Here is a 14,568-nt window from a genome sequence, read left to right as displayed (position 1 = left end):
ATGAAATGGTTCTATGTCTTAAGAGTTATTGTATGAGACTAAATGACTTCCACATGGGTTCCATATGGGGTTCAGCAAGAGGACTTGGGTTCTTTGAGATTGGTCTGCATTTCCTGAAATGAGTCTGCATCCATAAACAAAATCTGTGTATCCTGAATTTTGTTGGAGGCCCATGAAATATGTTTTTTTTTTTTCAATGTTTATTTATTTTTGGGACAGAGAGAGACAGAGCATGAACGGGGGAGGGGCAGAGAGAGAGGGAGACACAGAATCGGAAACAGGCTCCAGGCTCTGAGCCATCAGCCCAGAGCCCGACGCGGGGCTCGAACTCACGGACCGCGAGATCGTGACCTGGCTGAAGTCGGACGCTTAACCGACTGCGCCACCCAGGCGCCCCCATGAAATGTGTTTTGAGATGCTATGTTATTGATGATGCCCTAGGTTAGTCTGAGTATCTGAAATATATCCTTGTTGGTCTGAGTAATTGTAAGTACATTGATGTGTGTGTGGGTCCCTCAGGTATATTTGGAGTTCACTGAGGTGATATTTTAGCCATTATTACTGTATGTTATTTTCATGATGGTATTAGATCTGAGATGCACATGGTGTTCTGGATATTTGTTGTCAAGAGGCTTCTCTGATTTTGACTTGTATTCTTTAGAGAGATTTTTTTTTGGCATCTGTTGCTGGTGTCTAAGGTCCTGGTCATATTTCTCATTTATAAAACACACAAATAAAATTCCCTTTGAGTCAGTGTTCTCTGATGTGGTAAGCTTCTCTGATAGTAGAAGGAGACTTAGGATCTCCTTAACATAGTTTGAGTCCTCTTAGCTGAATCTAGGCTTCCTGAACTGTGTATAGGACCCAGTTGGGTTTTTTGGACACCGATACTGTATGAGGGGAATTGGAGTGTTGTTCAGGGAGCTAAACTGAAAATGGGTTGTTTGTGCTGTGTCCTCTGTAGAGGGTCTTATATAACTTGTGCTAAGTGTGGACCTATTGAGGTATTGCTTGGGAATACCAGAGCTGAGGCTATGTGTGATTAGGTACATACAGAATGGACCCCTTGTGGTGATTCTAAGGTCCCTTTGTTTGGGTCTGGGACTCCCTGAGTTTAGTTTGGAACCACTTATGGCATTGTCCCTGGTCCCTTGAAGTGAGTCTGGGTACCTTTGGTGGATGTTGGTTTCTTGAGCTGAATCAGCTGGGTCTGTGTCATGTAAGGTGGATCTAGGGTTTCTTGTGTTGAGTGTGGATATGTTATATTATTTGGAGATGACTGAAATGATTTGAGTCCCTAGCTAAATCTATGTCCCTTATGTGGTTATATAAACCCTAATGTTACTTTTTGTGCCTTCTCCCTACATGGGTCATGGATCCCAAATTTTAGTTTGTAGCCACTTGGTATGTACTCTGAGGCCCTCTCATCTAAGTCTTAGTGCCCTAAAAATGACTGGATTGCCTGTTTTTTTTTTTTTTTTTTCTGGCTACCATGTGTTTTATCTGAGGATACTTAAATAGAGTTGGTGCTCTTTTTTTTTAATTTTTAAAAAATTTTTTTAATGTTTATTTATTTTTGAGACAGAGAGAGACAGAGCATGAACAGGAGGAGAGTCAGAGAGAGAGGTAGACACAGAATCTGAAACAGGCTCCAGGCTCTGAACTGTCAGCACAGAGCCCGACGCAGGGCTTGAACTCACAGACTGCAAGACCATGACCTGAGCTGAAGTCGGACGCTTAACCGACTGAGCCACCCAGGTGCCGCAATACAGTTGGTGTCTTCTGGTGGGTTTGGGTCTCCTGTAGTGGGACTGGGTCTTCCTTTGGGGTCTGAGACCCCTGTGATGTGGTCAGGGAATGCCTTAGATGAATCTGGATCTCATGAATTGGATCTTAGATTTCTTAACTAGGATCTAGGGTCCCCAAACTGATTCTGGATCACCTGAGTTAAATATGGAGAAATCACAGGGACATATGTGTTCTCTCATTTGGAACTGAAATCTTCTGAGCTGACATGGGGTATTTGAACATACCTTGGGTCCCCTGAGATGTTTGTATGGTTTGTGAATTGAACTTGTGCACCCTGAAATGGATCAGAATATTTTGTGAATGTCTGAGACCCTATACTCTTTTCTGAGATATTTGAGCCAAGTTGTGGTCCCTTGAAGTGACTAGGTGCCCCTGAGTTGGATCCAGGAATTCCACATTGAATTTTGATTGCCTGATGTAAGTCTTATGTACCCAAAGTATGTTTGGGTTCTCTGAGGTATGTTGAGATCTCGTCAGCTGAGCTAGAATACCCTGAAGTGGTCTGGGATTCCTTGAGGTGGGTTTGACAACTCTCAAGGAGTATCAAGAGTAGCCAGAGCTGAGTGTGTCTTCAGAGTTGGATCTGAGCATAGATATGGTATGTTTATTCCTCTTTGCGATAGGATTAAGTACCTTTCAGATGGCAAGTAGACACTATAGCGATGTTTTATGATGAGTGGTGTGACTCTGCATACATTGAATTTGTCTGTGTTTTCTGAGATGTCCCTGAGTATGCAGAAATGAGTCTGTGTTCTCTGATGGGTATCTGCACTCTTTTGAGGTGGGCCTATACCCCTCTGATTTGTTTGAAGATTTCCTTTGCTAGAAGATGAGTATCCTTAACTGAGTCTGTGATTCCAGAACTGAGCCTGGCCATGGTATAATATATCTGAAGTCCCTATTGCTGGATCTTAAGATCCTTGTGTTAAGTATGGGCCCATAGGGTAATCTCTGCAGATACTCATGTCTAGTCTGTGTGTTTATAAGTTTGGTCTGGACTTCACTAAGTGTGATTTTGACAACTATCATTGGGACATGACATTGGATAAGTACCATCTAAATCCACATGATGTGTTTCCTAGAATCTGGTGTGCTGAGTCTGTGTCCTCTCAACTGAATAAAAGTATTATGGGTTCCTTGTAGTGAATCTACAGTCCCCTAAGGTGGAGCTTAGATATATTTGAGTATGGGATATTAGGGTGTTCTTTGAGAATGACTTTGCTTAAATTGCTACTGTGCTAGTATGTGTTCTCTTAATGTGTGATATACATTTTATGGAACTGGTCCCTTCAGTTTGGTCTGTAACTCTGACTTTATTATGGGGTCACTTGGCATGTTGTCTGAAGCCCAGGAGGTGAATTTTCAGTCTCTGAGGAATTCTCGATTTTGTATAGTTTATCATGGGCCACCTAGGATTTATCTGGTGATGAATGAACAGAATCAAATCCCCTAATATGGAGAGTTTCACTGTGGCTGGTCTAGGTTTATTTATTTATTTATTTATTTATTTATTTATTTATTTATTTATTTATTTATTTTATGAGAGTAGAAGTGTGGAGTTATTTCTGGAGAGGGTGAATGGGGCAATAGTTGAAACATCAACAATATTCTGGTCTCAAGGCTATTGAACACAATAGCATGATAAGATGCAGAACCCCATGGTCCCCAGGGGACAGTTAAGATATAAAACCTGTTGTGACTCCCTAACACCCTTTGAAACTATATGTGCATTCATAAAGCCACCAGATGCATATCTAGTTAATGTCTAAAGATACTTTGTTGTCTCTTTTCATATTTTGATATTTTTTGATCTTATATCTAATGATATATGAAATAAAGTCTATGTGCATACTACTGCTGCTGCTGCTGCTCTCTCTCAGAGGAATCCCTACATGCCCACTTGGTCTGATGTCTGAGAGCTTCTTCAGTGCAGGGTCACATATAAGACTCCTGTATTGGGGGTGCCTGGGTGGTTGGGCGTCCAACTTTGGCTCAGGTCATGATCTCATAGTTCGTGAGTTCGACCCCCACTGACAGTTCAGAGCCTAGATCCTGCTTCCTATTTTGTGTGTGTGTCTCTCTCTGTGTACCACCTCAAAAGAATTAAATGTTTGGGGTGGCTGGGTGGCTCAGTCGGTTGAGCACCCAACTTCGGTTCAGGATATGATCTCATAGTTCGTGAGTTTGAGCCCTGCGTCAGGGTCTGTGCTGTCAGCTCAGAGCCTGGAATTGGCTTCAGATTATTTGACTCCCTCTCTCTTTCTGCCATTCCCAGCTTGCAGTCTGTCTCTCTCTTTAAAAAATAAATAAGCGTTAAAAAAAAATTGGGGCTCCTGGGTGGCTCAGTCAGTTGAGCATCTGACTTCCGCTCAGGTCATGATCTGACGGTCCGTAACTTTGAGGCCTGTGTCAGTCTCTGTGCCAACAGTTCGGAGCCTGGAGCCTGTTTCGGATTCTGTGTCTCCCTCTCTCTCTGACCCTTCCCCATTCATGCTCTGTCTCTCTCTGTCTCAGAAAAATAAATAAACATTAATTTTTTTTAATTAAAAAAAGACTCCACTAGTGTTGTCGTCGATGACTTAACTGAATCTGGGTGTTGTGAGGTTTATCATCTATCCTAGTTTCGTCCTAATTTCCTGAGGTGTGTCTGGATCCCTTGAGGTGTGTTGCAGCCTTACTGAGGTAATATTCAGCCCTTTTGTGGTATATTTATGCACTCCAGGTAATGTCTATGGCTGCCATATCTGAGTTTATGTTCCCAAATTTTGTCTGAGATTTTCTGTGTGGGTCTTGGGAAGTAAGTCTTAGCTTTCTGGTGTGGGTTTGTACATCTTTTTGGGCTCAGGGATGAGTCCTGAGATGAATTGAGTTACCTTTAGCTGATTCACAGAGGTGGATCTGGGGTTCTTTTATGTGGACTTGATCTCTGCTGTGCTAAATGTGCTAAGATTGGGTTATTGAGCAAAGAGCCAATAAAGAACTCTTGAGAAATTTGGTGCAAAAGAGTGGTTTTATTAACGCACAGAGACAGGACATATGGGAAGAAAGAGCTGCACTGGGGTTGTGAGGAGTGACTTATTACATACTCTTCAATTAATTAGGGTTAGGGACAGCCTAAATCTCTAAGGAATTTGGAAGTAAGGCTTTCAGAACATTAACAAGCTAGCTGCTGTGAAGAGAAGTTTACTTTTAGTCTTTAATAAAACAAAAACATTAAGGCACTAAGGCAGCCATGATTTCCTTAAGGAGGGTCACACTCTGCATGTTTCAGGTGTCTATTATTGGGCTGCAAGCTGTTAGGATATTTGAATTCAGCTACATGTCTTTTGCCTTTGGTTTTCTCATCATTCTCCCCCCTGAACAATCTTGACCCTTAAAACTTTAAGGTTGCTGAAAGTGGAAGATCTCATCTTTTGTAGCTTCTTCCTACTAAAGAGAGGTGTGGAGATGTCCCTTCCTATGAGTCAAGGTTGGTCAGTGGAGAATTTAATAGGATTTAGGAAAGGCTAAGGCATCTCTGTTTAGAGCTGATAGCAAAAGGGAGTCTCCTTGAGTAGAAAGGATCACCTGTTGGCTTGAAGTTATGGTAGTGAAGGAGCCTTGGCACCGGGTGCTGAGAGATGGGAGAAAACAGCAAAACATGATTAAAATAACAGAAAAAGAAGCCAAAATAAGAGTCCTTTGATAGTTGACAAAAATCTTTCTTTACTCCAGGAATTTGATCGATTATTAGAGGAAAGATGGGGATCATTTAAAGTGCCAATTTGAGTATTTGTCAGAAACTCAGAAATATTTTTCATGATAATCTGGGATGTATATACAGCATTCTGATGTATGAGAGCACACGTTCCACCTTGTGAAGTAGTTAAAACACCTAATGTCATTTTATTTTATAGAACTGTTTTATGCATTTGAATTCTTTCAGTGTTTAATAATACAACGTTATTTTAAGAATCATTTAAGGCTTTGATTTTGTGGTAGGCGGTGTTACCCATTATATAGACTCTATTTTGCTTAGCAGCAATTAGGTAATTAATAAGAAATACTTTTATAGAAACAAGAAAAATATAGGTTAATTATTAGAGAAAATTATTAAACAAGTGCCTGAGTCTCCTGTGCTGCTGATGAGAAGATTTCTGAATGTCAGGCTTGAAGCACTCTCAGATTGAGTGGGAACAGGCAGGGGAATCAAATAGGTTTTTCTGGTGTGTAACTCAAATAAATGTCTGTGATAATCCTTTTGAATGGCCTACAGAGCAACTCACACAAAAATTGTCTACACATGAGTTTGTTACAATTTCTCTAAAGTGAACCTCAAATTATCTAATTTAGGCAAACAACAAACAGTTAAAGACAGTCAGAACTAGAATTTAAAATCCACAAATGTGCATTATTGAAACATATTTTTTCTCTCTAATAACATTCATTTCCAGAGATATCCAAATCAAGAATAATAAATTTGTGGGGCGCCTGGGTGGCACAGTCGGTTAAGCGTCCGACTTCAGCCAGGTCACCATCTCACACTCCGTGAGTTCGAGCCCCGCGTCAGGCTCTGGGCTGATGGCTCAGAGCCTGGAGCCTTTTTCCGATTCTGTGTCTCCATCTCTCTCTGCCCCTCTCCCGTTCATGCTCTGTCTCTCTCTGTCCCAAAAATAAATAAACGTTAAAAAAAAAAAGTTTTAAAAAGAATAATAAATTTGTAAAACAAGTCCAATTTTAACTAACTTGGCCTGATTATTTACATAAGCTCAGCAAGAACAGTGATTGATCATATAGACCTTTTATACTTTGCTTTGCTGGAACTTTTCATAAGGAATCGATATGAACTTTCATCAGCCTCTCTGGAGGCTGTGCAAACAACTGAAATTACCAGGAAAGAAAGAGTACTTACTAAGAGGTTTTGAATTTCAGAGAGTTCAGAGAGAAAAACGTTAAACACTTCAGTTTGTTCACAGATGAATACTTCCTGTCAGACATACCTGCAATGCCTGTGGAATTGGGTAAATTCCACAATGTTCCCAAGATATCCTAAGGTTCCTGAATCTGCCAGGAAGGCTTCTGGGAACTCTGTAACCAAGGAATCAGGCCAACATTTCCATGCTTCATAAAGCCAAACTTAGTTCCTTAAAGCTGTATACTGTTACATCTGAGTCTAAGCATGTTGGTCTCAAATATGACATTCCAGTCAAAGCCTTCATAAAATAACCAGTATTTCCAGTGTTGTCCTGTACAAGATGAAGAGATTCCTATTGAAATTATGCAAATAACTGTAACTGCCATGAAAGAAAGAATACTGAGAAAGCTTTTGAGTTTCAGAGGGTTCAGAGAAAGAGGAAAGTTAGATGCTTCAGTTTGTTTACAAATTAATATTGCATCACATTTCTGTACGTCACAGATATCTTAAGACAAAGTTCCCTTAATCTGGAATATCAAATATTAGAGAATATAAGAATCACATAACTATAACCTTCCTCTGTTTAGTTAGTCCCATGTTACTTATACTTGTTCAGTTTGAATACAGCTTTTTTTAATTTTGGAAAATTTCACTCATTTGTTTTATGCTTTTAAAGATGTGAAATACTTATATTTGTTCTAAAAATTATTTGTATAAATTTCCTTGAAGATGAAATATGTTTTGTTAGAGCATCAGAACAGTAACTTAAATGACAAAAGACTCAAAAAGTGGACATGATTAACAATATGATGTGAGAGTTCATTGTGATGCAGTTGACAAAGAAATCCAGTTATTTCCATGACATGTAACAATATGACAATTGAATATCAAGAGATGACCTTATATCAAAACATATTAAAAGTACATGTACATATATGTACATATGCATACATACAGTGAGTTAGAAGGCATCTTCAGGGAGAGATCTTGGGGACTGAAGAAGATCCCCCATGGTTTGCAAAGTACAGAAAGCCCATTACCAAAAATCTGCCCCCAGCCCCCAACTCAGGGGTGGTGTCCCATGCAGGATATGGAGGTTCTGGTGTCAAAGAGACCAGAGGCATCCCTTAAACAAAAAATTACTATGATCACTGACAGCCACTAAGGGACCCCAGGAGAAGGGATGCTAACACCCCTTGCTTCCCTTTTGTATCCTAGGCTACAAATTATTACCTGGAGTATGGACCAAAATACTGTTCTGTGCCTTGAAAGCTGTGCCTTAAAAGAGGTGGTGTTGTAAAAGGCTGTGCCTTAGTTTACCTTGTCTTGAAGAGCAAATTCTGGAATTTAAATAGTTAGCAGAGGACTTTTTACCAGAAATAGTAAAGACAGAAATCCATCATGATATCATCTAAGCAACAACACAACATTATAGTCTATACAGCCAACTTCCAAGGAAATGGTCCCCAGTTGGGGTTTAATTCAATCAAGTACTGATTTTGGCCAGCTTCCGGTGGAGGTCCTGGGGCCAGAAGCAGCCAGACCAGAGATATGGAGGGGATTACTTTAGATCAATGAGGAGGAAAACTTACATGGAAGTCTTAAGATTGGCAGCTGTTCTGGTGACTTACGTGATTGTCCAGTGTCCAAGATAGACAGCTTTGTATAAGGACAGAAATAAAGACAGGGCATCAAATTTCTTGGTCTTGTTATCATTCTTCCCAGGTTACTAACTACCAGCCAAAAGGTAAGCTTTTTCTTCTCCATAGTGTAGCCCCAGGCTAGCGGATTACAACCTGAGCAATTGATATCAAATGGTTCCAGTAAGACCATACTCCTTGAAAATCCCCTGATTTGAGAGTAAAGGAGGAAAAGAGAAAGTACTCACTGAGTTTGCACCATGGCTCAGGTCCAGATGAAAAGACTCCAAGTCATGTGCTTGGATGCCAACTGATGGGGTCTTGAGAAAACCACCAAGAAAGAATTCTTGAGATGTCTTTGGTGCAAAAAGGTGATTTTATTAAAGCACAGGACATGACCCATGGGCAGGAAGAGCTGCACTGGGCCTGGGAGGAGTGACTGATTATTTACTTTTGGTTAGTGGTGGTCAGGGATAGTTTAAGTCTTAAAGGAATTTGGAAGCAAGGATTTCGGAACTTTGAGGGACTGGGTGCTGTTAAGGTTACTTTTAGTCTTTAATAAAACAAAAATATCAAAGAAGTAAGGCAGCAATGAGTTCCTCGAGAAATGTCACACTCTGCATGTTTCAGGTATCTATCATGTCTATCAAAATCCTCAGTTAAGTTTTTGCCTTATATGGGTCTGGAATTCTTGTTTGCTTCCTGGGGCCCTTTATTTGGGTCAGAGACATCCTTTCTTGTATCTTAGGAAAAGTGGTATATTTGGAGATTTCTCTGAACTGAATGTTTCCTCAGCTGAGTTAGGTTTCCTGAGTCTGTAACATCTTAGATGTGTCTGGGATTCCATGTGATGGTGCTCTGACCTGCATTGGACGGGATCCCTGATTTGATTCTTGCATTATCTTTGGTTCTATGAGCAGATCTAGGTTCCTTTGAAGATTTTTGACTCTCCTGATATGTGTTATTTGGACTTTGGGTATATCTTGGAATGCCTGAGGAAGACTGTCCTTTCTGGGGTTACACTATCCTAAGTGGTAGAGAGTCTGGTAGTGCCTGAGCTTAGTTTGAGTTTCCTCTGGAAATCTGAGTCACCTGATTGGTTTGGGAGCATGCTTAACTGGTCTTTAATTTTTTTTAATATAACTTATTGTTAAATTGGCTAACATGCAGTGTGTAAAATGTGCTCTTGGTTTTGGGGGTTCATAGGTTCATACCTATGGGTATGGGTTCATACCTGGGTTCATACCAATGGGCTCCTCAATGCCCATCACCCACTTTCCCCTGTCCCCCAACCCCCATCAAACCTCAGTTGTTCTCTGTATTTGTCACTTATGGTTTCCCTCCCTCCATCTGTATTGTAACTGGTTTTTTCCCCTCCTCTTCCCCCATGGTCTTCTGTTAAGTTTCTCAAGATCCACATATGAATTAAAATATATGATATCTTTCCGTCTCTGACTGACTTATTTCACTCAGCATAATACCTTCCAGTTCCATCCGTGTTGCGGCAAATGGTGGGATTTCATTCTTTCTCATTGCCAACTAGTATTCCAGTGTATATATAAACCACATCTTCTTTATCCATTCATCAGTTGATGGACATTTAGGCTTTCCATAATTTGGCTGTTGTTGACAGCACTGCTATAAACGTTGGGATATATGCTCCCCTATGAATAAGCACTCCTGTATCCCTTGGATAAATTCCTAGTAGTGCTAATGCTTGGTTGTAAGGTAGTTCTGTTTTTATTTTTTTGATGAACTTCTGTTATAGACTCAAAGTCTAAAATTCCCTTTTGTCCCCAAGAGAGTGGACACAGGATTAAAAGCAAGAGATGGCTAATGTCTGGGAAAAGACAAGAGCCCCAAATAAGTGTCCTTGCCCCATATTTTAGTAAGGTCAGAAAGCTTACAAACATGATGGGTGTACACAAAGAGACAAATAATCTGTGAACAGTAACTCATGGGAATGAGGGATAGGGTGTTTTGAAGATATATGGTGTTTGGGGTTTGGGTCAATATAAAACAAAATCATGGCACTGGGCAGATGGTTGTTTCTGGCAGACAGGAGGCACCATGTCTGTTTACCTTAGCTAGCTTAGTAGATAAGACACATAGAGCAAGTAACCTCAGGGTTGACAAGGCACCTTTTCTTTTGCTAATCAGCTCTCCTCTGGGCAGCTTAACCCAAAGTAGCAGTCTGTAGCCCTATTTACCAGTTGACCTAATTTGGTCCTTATTTCCTGAATAGCTAATCTTACTTACCTCATATACCTTTGAACTGGCGGACTTTGCCCCCGCTACTCTTTTCTGGGGGCCTAATCTTGTTTATCCAAGATTGGGTATCAGCATCCTATGGCTTTGTAATTCTTTATGTCTTGTTAACCCATTGGTGCAAGCCCAGGGAATTTCTAAGCTTATTCCCCACAAACCTCCACACTTTTCCAGACCGAATGCATGAGTTTGCATTCCCACCAGCAGTACAAGAAGGTTCTCATTTCTCCACATCCTCACCAGCATCTGTAGTCTCCCGATTTGTTCATTTTAGCCACTCAGACCAGTGTGAGGTGATATCTCAGTGTGGCTTTGATTTGTATTTCCCTGATGATGAGTAATGTTGAGCATCTTTTCATGTGCCTGTTGGCCATCTGGATTTTTTTGTTGGAAAAGTGTCTATTCATGTCTTCCACCCATTTCTTCACTGGATTATTTGTTTTTTTGAGTGTGGAGTTTTGTAGGTTCTTTATAGACTTAGATACTAACACTTTATCCAATATGTGATTTGCAAATATTTTTCCTATTCTGTCAGTTGCCCTTTAGTTTTGTTGATTGTTTTCTTTGCAGTGCAGAAGCTTGTTATCTTGATGAAGTCCCAATAGGTCATTTTTGCTTTTAATTCCCTTGCCTTTGGAGACGGGTAGAGTAAGAAATTGCTGCAGCTGAGGTCAAAGAAGTTGTTGCCTGCTTTCTCCTCTAGGGTTTTAATGGTGTCCTGTCTCACATTCAGGTCCTTCATCCAATTTGAGTTTATTTTTGTGAATGGTGTAAGAGTGTGTTCTAGTTTCATTCTTCTGCAGGTTGCTGTCCAGATCTCCCAGCACCATTTGCTAAAGAGACTGTCTTTTTTCCATTGGATAGTCTTTCCTGCTTTGTCAAAGATTAGTTGGCCATACATTTGGGTATCTAATTCTGGGGTCTTTATTCTATTCCATTGGTCTATGTGTCTGTTTTTGTGCCAATACTGTACTGTCTTAATGATTACATCTTTGTAGTAGAGACTAAAGTCTGGGAATGTGGTGCCTCCCACTTTGGTTTTCTTCTTCAATATTGCTTTGGCTATTCAGGGTCTTTTGTGGTTCCATACAAATTTTAGGATTGTTTGTTCAACTTTGAGAAGAATGCTGGTGCAATTTTGATCGGGCTTGCATTGAATCTGTAGATTGCTTTGGGTAGTATAGATACTTTAACAATACTCTTCCAATTTACGAGCATGGAATGTTTTCCTGTTTCATTGTATCTTCTTCAATTTCCTTCATTAGCTTTCTATAGTTTTCAGCATACTGATCTTTTACATATTTGGTTAGGTTTATTCCTAGGAATTTATGGATCTTGGTGCAATTGTGAGTGGGATACATTTCTTTATTTATCTTTCTGGTATTTCATTATTGGTGTATAAAAATGTAATTGATTTCTGTAAATTAATTTGTGCCCTGCGACTTTTCTGAATTCATGTGTCAGTTTTAGGAGACTTTGGTGGAATCTGCCTGGTTTCCATGTAGAGTATCATGTTGTCTGCAAAAAGTGAAAGTTTGATTTCATCTTTGCAAATTTTGATACCTTTTATTTCATCTCGTTGTCTGATTGCTTATGCTAAGACATCCAACACTATGTTAAACAACAGTGGTGAGAGTGGACATCCCTGTCATGTTCCTGATCTCAGGGGAAAGCTCTCAGTTTTTCCCCATTGAGGATGATATTGGCTGTGAGCTTTTCATATTTGGCTTTTATGATGTTTCTGTATGTTCCTTCTATCCCGACTTTCTTGAGGGTTTTCATCAAGAAAGCATGATGTATTTTGCCAAATGCTTTTTCTGCATCAATTGACAGGACCATATGGTTCTATCTTTTCTTGTATTAATGTGATGTATCACCTTGATTGATTTGCAAATATTGAACCAGGCCTCCAGCCCAGGAATTAACCCAACTTGATCAAAGTGAATAATTATTTTTATATGCTGTTGAATTCAAATTGCTAGTATCTTGTTGAGAATTTGTGCATCCATATTCATCAGGGATATTGGCCTATAGTTCTTATTTTTTGTTGGGTGTCTGACTGGTTTGGGAATCAGTGTAATTCTGGCTTCATAGAATGAGTCCAGAAGTTTTCCTTCCATTTCTATTTTTTGGAATAGCTTGAGAAGGATGGGGAGTAAGCCTGCTTTAAATGCCTGGTAGAATTCCCCAGGGAAGCCATCTGGTCCTGGACTCTTATTTGTTGGGAGAGTTTTGATAACTGATTCCATTTCATCAGTAGTTATAGGTCTGTTCAATATGTGCGGGTGTTTAGGAATTTGTCCATTTCTTCCAGGTTGTCCAGTTAGTTAGCATATAGTTTTTCATTGTATTCCCTAATAATTGCTTGTATTTCTGAGGGATTGGTTGTAATAAATCCATTTTCATTGGTGATTTGATCTATTTGGGTCCTCTCTCTTTTCTTTTTGAGAAGTCTGGCTAGAGGTTTATCAATTTTATTTTTTCAAAAAACCAGCTCTTGGTTTCATTTATCTGTTCTACTGTGGGTTTTTTGTTTTTTTTGTTTTTTTGTTTTTTGTTTTTGTTTTTGTTTTTTTTTTTTTTTTTGGATTCTATATTGTTTATTTCTGCTCTGATCTTTGTTATTTCTCTTCTTTTGCTGGGCTTGAGGTGTCTTTGCTGTTCTGTTTCTAGTTCCGTTAGGTGTGCTCTTAGATTTTGTATTTGAGATTTTTCTTTTTTCTTGAGACAAGCCTGGATTACAATATATTTTCCTCTTAGTACTGCCTTTGCTGCATCCCAAAGGGTTTGGATTGTTGTATTTTCATTTTCATTTGTTTCCATATATATTTAATTTCTTCTCTAATTGCCTGGTTAACCCATTCATTCTTTAGTAGGATGTTCTTTAACCTCCATGCTTTTGGAGACTTTCCAGACCTTTTCCTGTGGTTGATGTCAAGTTTCATAGCATTGTGGTCTGAAAATGTGCATGGTGTGATCTCCGTTCTTTTGTACTTATTGAGGGCTGTTTTTTGACCCAGTATGTGATCTATCTTGGTGAATGTTCCATGTGCACTCAAGAAGAAAGTATATTCTGTTGCTTTGGGATGCAGAGTTCTAAATATATCTTTCAAGTCCATCTGGTTCAATGTATCATTCAGGAACCTTGTTTCTTTATTTATTCTCTGTCTAGATGTTCTATCCATTGTTGTAAGTGTAGCATTAAAGTGTCCTGCAATTACCACATTCTTATCAATAAGGTTCCTTATGTTTGTGATTAATTTTATATATTTGGGTGTCTCCGAATTTGGAGCAAGGATATTTATAATTGTTAGCTCTTCCTAATGGATAGACCTTGTAATTATCACGTAATGCTCTTCTTCATCTCTTGTTACAACCTTTAATTTAAAGTCTAGTTTGCCTGAGATAAGTAGGGCTACTCCAGCTTTCTTTTGACTTCCAGTGGCATGATAGTTCTCCATCCCCTCACTTTCAGTCTGAAGGTGTCCCTGGGTCTAAAATGAGTCTCTTGTAGACAGCAAATAGATCGGTCTTATTTATTTTATCCATTGTTATACCCTATGTCTTTTGGTTGGAGCATTTAGTCCATATATATTCAGTGTTATTATTGAAAGATATGGGTTTAGTCATTGTGATGTCTGTAGGTTTTATGCTTGTAGTGATGTCTCTGGTACTTTGTGGTCCCTGCAACATTTCATTCACAGAGTCCCCCTTAGGATCTCTTATAGGGCTGGTTTGATGGTGATGAATTCCTTCAGTTTTTGTTTGTTTGGGAAAACCTTTATTTCTTCTTCCATTTTGAATGACAGGCTTTCTGGATAAAGGATTATTGGCTGCATATTTTTCCTGTTCATCACATTGAAGATTTCCTGTCATTCCTTTCTGGCCTGCAAATTTCAGTAGATAGGTCTGCTATTATCCTTATGAGTCTACCTTTGTGTTTTAAGGCCTGTTCAT

The sequence above is a fragment of the Herpailurus yagouaroundi genome, unplaced genomic scaffold (genome assembly GCF_014898765.1).
Source record: "Herpailurus yagouaroundi ecotype Mexico unplaced genomic scaffold, PumYag 66177, whole genome shotgun sequence".
NCBI lineage: Eukaryota > Metazoa > Chordata > Mammalia > Carnivora > Felidae > Herpailurus > Herpailurus yagouaroundi.
This window is presented reverse-complemented; position numbering follows the sequence as displayed.